Here is a 7,139-nt window from a genome sequence, read left to right as displayed (position 1 = left end):
CGGCGTCCGGCTCTGGGAGAGCTGGGGGAGGAGCGCGGCGGCGACGGCGGCGGCTGTGGAAGACGAGAAGGGGGTGGTGGAGCTCCTTTCCTCTTAGACCCGGGAGCGTCCGGGACGCAGAGCCCGGAACTGGGGGGGATACGGCGACTGTGGGGGCCCGACGTAGGTGAGGCTGAGAGTGCTGTGCTGAGGGGTTGGTGAGGATAAAGGGGGCACAGAGATGCACAGAACGAGCTTGAAGGAGGAGGGCACTGGGGGGAAGGGGTAGCTGTTGGGGGTTGGGGTACGGAGAAGAAGGGGACGTGAGCCCCTTGAGACATGGGATGCCCAACTGGTGAAAGGTTTCCAGGGTCAGTGGGGCGGGCCGAAGCACACAGGTCCGAGTTGGAGTGTTTCCAGAGGCATAGGCCGGGAAAACAATGGAGTGTGGGGGGACTCTTGGTGTGACTGTGTCTGGGGTATTAGATTTTAAGAAACAACGAGAGATGGAAAAGAATGAAAGATGGATCGTTTGGGATGAGAAGTATAATGAATTGGGAATGCAGTAGGGATGCGTAAGGTCATCTGCGTGGGTGCCCGAGGTCCTTAAGATTTGGGGGTAAAGTGGGATTTGAAAATAAGGGCATTCTTGGAATAGGGGCGGGGGAGGGAACGGAAAATAAGGCAAAGCGGCAGAGAAATAGATGTTGGGGGGCTTGAGTTAAAGCAGAAGGGTAGATCCAGTTAGAGTATAGGTAGGGTAGTTGGACTAGAGTGGCATCTTTCTAATTCATCCAGTATGATTGGGTTCTTTTAGAAGGTGGATCTTTCTCAGGCTTGACCCTCTGCTAAGAAGTACAAGATGCTTTTTTAAATAATTTGGTTATCACTTATAGTCCCGTTTCATTGATAAAGCATGCCTGTAATATCTATTTCTCCTTTCTTCAGCAGGTTACTATACATAATTTACCTGTGGTTAATGAAGCAGGAGAAGACAGATCACCAAAAATAGGCATCTTGCTTTGACTCAGGTCAGTGATAATAAAGAGTTCAGGGTGTTTGGGGAAAATCAAGAGTTTGTTTTCATTTAGACCAAAAGGTGATGAATAGTCTAAATAAAATCGAAGTTATCTGTACTTTGTTAGAATTGCAGTTTCTCACTGAGAAATGTTCACATACCATCTGCTACTGGTTTTATACTTGTGGGAGAGAGTTTGGGAGCTGCCTTAAGAAATTCTTGATACTAATTTCAAATTACCAGGCTACTTATACCTTTCAGTTTGAATTAAAGTGATTTGAAAATATTGAGGGAAAGTATTTCTGGCATTATGATTTTTGCATATCCTTGATGCTTGGATTTCCAGACTAAATTTTGCACGGTATTACATAGAAGATTGCTGATTTTGAAATTGTAGTTACCGTTATGTGTTCATAAATAGTCCATGTTAAACTTTTTATTTGTTGGGCATTAAGTTTTGCTGACTCATTAAGATTTCTTGAAATTCATCAGTTTATATTTTTCATCTAGGTCTCAGACAGTAGCATTAGGCCACTTTATAAAGGTTTAAAAATAATCATCTGAATTGTCACTTAGGTGTTATAAAAACTGAACAAAGCAAGAAATGAGTGCAGAGTCCTCAGTGATAATGTGGCTCTTTCTTGACCTTTTCCAGTGGTCCAGGCAAGGTGCTGAGATTGTTTTGCATGCATTATTTCATTTAATTTGATCCTCACAATTCTTTCCTACTTTATAAATTAAGAGGTGAAATAAAATACCGAGGTCACAGAGTTAGTAAATAAAGCTGAATTCTCACCCAGCTCTTGGATGCCATTAAATCTTCATTGCCTGGTGGTCCTTCCTGCTTTTTCACTCCTCCAATCTTGGTTGTAGTACAAGCAGCACGAATTGGTTGAAACTTGAGTCTGCTATAACAATAGTGATTTAGATGAAGATTGGGGTAGTGGGCTACATCTGTAGAGTTTATTGAATGTTTACTGCTGTGATTATCAGATCTTCTGGGTTCCTGATAATAGGGCTAAAATATCTTGCTAAGGGTTTTTGTCCTGTGAGCACTTAATTTTCTCTTTAGTCTAGTGTACGTTGAAGTACTGTTGCGTATGTGGCACTCTTCCTTGTCAAGACAGCCAGTTGTGAAACCAAAACCAATCCACTCTGGAAAACAATAGAAAACTGCTGAGTGCTCAAGTGCCCTCCAAACACCTGTTGAGTCCACAGTTGGTACTGGCATTATATCTAAATATAGACAAGATTGTCTTAGAAACCGGAGTGAAACAGCCAGAACTGAGAGAAACAGCTGGGGCCCAAGGGAGGAGCCATGGCCAAAACATCAGCACAGTCCCTGGAGACTGATCCAGGAGTAGCAAAGGGCTACAGATACTAAATGGCAAGAGAGGAGGGAATTTTTATTTCTTCAATATTTATGTATTTTAGGCACTGAACTCTGTATGTTCTATATGTATTACCTTATAAGATCTTCAAGCAACCCTTAAAAGGTATTTGTAAGCATTATCCCCATTCTTCAGATGAGACTCAGAAAGATTAACTTGTACAAAGTCACTTAATAATGGCAGTGAAGGAAGTTTGTATATACTATTATTATTATTTTTTTTACTTTTAATTGCGGCTTGCAGTTTCCCACCGTAGAGCCACCATATTAAAATTTGGAACTTAAAAGTCACTTATTAGGATCCACTGTGTTTCTTTGTTAGAAGTAAAATTGGTGTTTTCAAAATCTTTCTACTTCCATTGGAGACTGGAAGGAAAAACTTGTTTGCTTTTTTTTTTCTTCCTGATTTAGTTGTTGGAAAGTAGAGCCCATTCATTATTTAGTGAATGACCTCTTATAGAATATAATTCAACTTCTTCAGTTGCTTGGTATGTATCTGTAGCAACATGAAAATGGCATGTCCATTTTCAGGTCTTGACTTCCAGGTAAGTAATCCAGGCTCTGGAGGATGACAGTGAAGCATGCCTGTTAAACACTCTTACCACTTCTCTTTGTATGTTTTTGCCACAAAAGTTTGACCATTGTTCTTGCTTGGTTAGTTTTAAAAAAATATGAGAAAATATACATAACATAAAAGTTAGCATTTAAACCATTTTTAAGTGTATAGTCCAATGGCATTAAGTACATTCACATTGCTGTGTAACCATCACCACCATCTACAGAACATTTTTATTTTTCTAAACCTAAATTCTGCACCAGTTAAACAATAACTCCCCATTCCTCTCTTCCCCCAGCCCCTGGCAACCACCATTCTACTTCTATCTTGATCTGTCTTTATGAAGGTGACTACTCTAGGTACCTCATATAAGTGGAATCATAGTATTTGTCCATTCATGTCTAGCTCATGTTTTCAGGGTTCATCAATGTTTTAGCCTGTGTCAGGATTTCATTCCTTTTTAGGACTGAATAATATTCCATTGTATGTGTGTCTACCACACTTTGTCGATCCATTCATCTGTCAGTGGACACTTGAATTGCTTTTACCTTTTCGCTATTGCAAATAATTCTACTGTGAACATTGGTGTGTAAATATCTGATTGAGTCCTTGCTTTCAGTTCTTTTGGATATATACCTAGAAGTGAGATTTCTGGATCCATGTTAAAATTTTTGAGGAAGCTTGGTTACTTGTAAATGGTGGTTTTATTATGTGTTCACCTGAAGGTAGCACTGGGCCTTATGTTTGAGGGATGATGTTTCTTCTGCTGACTTTTTCTGTACTGTTTGCAGGACTCTGGTACTGGAAATGATTCAAAAGGAATGATTTACCCAGTTTTCATGGCTCTCTCTTGGCTTCTGCCTACTTATATTTATGTATCATGACATCTGGAAAACACATTAAAATACATTTCAACTTAGCAATAAAAGTACTTTTGAAAATCTTTTAGACATTTCAGGTGATGAAGAAATGGGAATTTCTGTTCTAAAGTGTGAAATATATCCAGTGTGGAAAGAACCATTTGTTATATGCAGATCTTTCTAGTCACACCTATAAATGTGGGTAATCATCTTAAGAACATTATCTGTATGTGTATCTGAAGATTGTGTCAATAATGTAGAGCATTTTCAGTTTACTTTGCTGCCTTTGATTGAAATTCAGGGTACTTTTCTCATTTAACAGTGTTTTACATGTATGAGCTACTGGTTACTGCTTTTGGTATCACTTCTTCATTCGTTAAAAAAAGTTTGAGTGCCTGCTATATGCTTTAAATATTTCAAGAAGGTAGCTATAATACAGGAAGTAAAATTGGCTGAAGTCATTTGTTTGACTCCATTTTCTTTCCCTCCCTTCATATGTGAGAGAGTTGTCATATAGTACCAAATATTATAGGTTGAAATAGCTGTAGACTGACAGTGAACTATGTCTTAGGATGGGTCCGATCTCCCATTTCATTTTTTCTAAATGTCACAAGGAGGTTAATTATCCCTGCATCTTGCTTCTTGAGATTATTAAGTTATAAAGGGACTTCAGGCTCATGTGCCATTATTTGGGAGCCTCATAAGAGACCTGGCGAGCCCACAGTTACCTTGGAGATGGTCTGTTGGTTCTGAAATATTTCTAAAGATTTAAAGTTTGTAAACACCTTTTCTTAGGATACTGGGTATTAAGGATTGGCCAGAGGCCAGCATTTAATTTCCATGTTCAAATCTACCATGGTGGCCTGTAGCAGTGGGTTCCTGAAATATATATCATCTTCTACACAGATTCTGCAGCAGTGCCAGGCCCTTAAAACATTCTGCAGTGTAGGGTCTGAGGCTATAGCCATTAGCTTAAAGGCAACTTCTGCAGTCATTGTTCTATGACTAATTTGTAGTTAAGGGTTACCTGGGAATTCTCACTAGTTCAATCCCTAAATAATAACCTTAGATTGCTGGTAAGGAGGATTTTTACATTACTTAATTAGCAAAATGACATGATTACTAGTTGTGGAAGGTGTGTGTGTGTTTGTGTGTTTTCTTTTTTAGAATTGGTTAAGGGGTATTGGGACTGAGAAGAGGGAGGTATGTGATGAGGCCATTATGTGATTGTAGATGAGTCATGATCAATAAGTGAAGATGTCTTTTGTTCTTGAAGATGCTGCCATTGGTGTTACTTCCTATTGACCTGTATAGGACTGAAAAGACCCCTTTGTAAAACTTGCAGTCTTTCTTCTCTTAAGTTTATGTGGTCTGTCCAGTAGTAAATGATTTGCTATTGTTTTAAGGCTACTGCCAGTAGTAGAGCAATACTTTAAATATCCGCTTGGTCTCCGATTACATGCCAGTGTGGTCAGCTTACTACTGGCTCATCCTGGTTATCTTTTACTGTTACATTGATTCAAAATGTGCATTAGCGTGTGGTGGAAGTGACTCTTCTGCTAACTTTGGTTATCCTCTTACATCTTTATAGTAAATTGCCTTCATAGCTTACCTGCATATCCTGCACAAGCCCTCAATACAAGGGTCTCATCATAAGAAACTCCCTCACGTTCGATGAAAACAGTGAAACTTGTCTGCTTGTCTGTGACTAACATGGAATGACAAGAAGCTAAAGTAGGGTACCTGAGTGGTAGGTGGTACAGAACCACCTCAGATTAAATTAACCATTGAGTTTAGACACAAACTTGATGTTTTGTTATGGCTTGCTAGTCATTACCTACTAGGTTTCTTGAGATGGTGACCTAATTCCTTGTTAAGTGGACAATGCTTTAAACAAGGCTTAGTTGGGTAATCTTTGCTTCTGTCGCTATCCAAAGGCTATATTTAATGTTAGTCTTTTACAAGTTGATATTTGACATTTGTCCTTGGTCCATCTGCCCATAATGTTATGTTGATCCTATAAGTTAGACTACAAGGTATTATTATGTGATGTCATGTAATTTGGGAGCGCATGAAATAATGCAGCAACAATGATGACAAAATTTGTGTTTGGGCATCTAATTCGATGAAGTAGAAAAAGCTCCTGAAAAAGGCACTATTTAGTGCCTTCATTCTGATTGCTTGTTAACTGAAACCTTAACATTTAAGTAAGATTGAGTAGAATTCAATTTTTATATGATTACATTTTTGATTGGGCAGTAATGCTGAGAACACATCACCCTTTCACACTCTACACATTATGAAATAGCCCCAAGTATATCATTAAACTTCTTGTCAGCTTGAACTTTTTGATCTTGAAATGTGGATTTCAAGTATCAAATGGTGTTAGTTATTATCAGGCTAATACAGATAGCATACACATACACACACACACACACACACACACACACATATTTTTATGGTTATATTATTTTTTTAAGGGCAAGGCAGTCCTTGGTTGACCTCACGGATTGCAAGGACCTTGTCAGCTTACAATCCTTATTTTTTTATTTATTATTATTATTTTTTTTTATGCCTACAGCACCTGGTCTTCCTAGGTGGTCTCCTATCCAAGCTAAGCAAGGCCTGACCCTGCTTAGCTTCCGAGATTAGATGGGATCAGGTTTGTTCAGGGTAGCATGGATGTAGACTGATAGTATATTTACAATATTCCCATATTGTAATATCTTTCTTCTAATTTCTTATTAATGTAAAGAAGCTATATAACATGTTAGTTAAGAGCACAAATCTGTCAATCATATTACGTAGAAGTTGCTAATAAATTGGATTATAGATAGCTGGACATAAAGTTGTTGGGGAGAGGGGTTATGAAGGTACTGTATTTTATCAACATTAAAAAAAAAAGCTCAAATCTGGTGCACTGACCCGGCATTGTTTGTTAGTTTGTTTATTTTTTTAATTGAAGAAATGATTTAAAACCTCCCCCTCCCCCCCCGTCTACCTCCTCCATCCCCTCTACCCTCTGGTAACCACTAGTCCACTGTCCATGTCCAAGTGTCTCTGTTTGTCCTGTTCATTTGTTGCTTTTAGGTTTATATCCCACATATAAGTGATATCATGTGATTTTCACCTTTTTCTGTCTGGCTTATTTCTCTTAATATGATTATTTCAAGGTCCATCCATGTTGTTGCAAATGGCAGTATTTCATCTCTTCTTATGGCTGAGTAATATTCCATAGTATATATGTACCACAACTTCTTTATCCAATCATCTATCATAGGACACTTCAGCTGCTTCCATGTCCTGGGCACTGTGAATAGTTCTGCTATGAACATC

The 7,139-nt window shown here is 38.7% G+C and overlaps 1 protein-coding gene across 4 annotated transcripts in view; it reads left to right on the top strand.

The window, feature by feature from the left end:
- The first annotated feature begins 25 nt into the window (after positions 1–25).
- SPATS2 (spermatogenesis associated serine rich 2) overlaps positions 26–7,139 on the top strand; it is a 90,842-nt gene continuing 83,728 nt past the window's right edge. The window contains exons 1-3 of one of the 4 annotated variants that reach the window (XM_025050281.1): positions 26–166; positions 928–1,010; positions 2,432–2,493. The gene's annotated coding sequence lies outside the window, so the exon portion shown is untranslated. The remainder of the gene's footprint in view (positions 167–927; positions 1,011–2,431; positions 2,494–7,139) is intronic. The other 3 variants (XM_025050282.1, XM_006916805.3, XM_006916806.3) reach the window with 3 other exon arrangements.

Source organism: Pteropus alecto, unplaced genomic scaffold, assembly GCF_000325575.1.
Source record: "Pteropus alecto unplaced genomic scaffold, ASM32557v1 scaffold196, whole genome shotgun sequence".
In the NCBI taxonomy this organism is placed as follows: Eukaryota; Metazoa; Chordata; class Mammalia; order Chiroptera; family Pteropodidae; genus Pteropus; species Pteropus alecto.
Note: the sequence above shows the minus strand (reverse complement) of the source record. Positions and strands in the feature narration are given on the sequence as shown.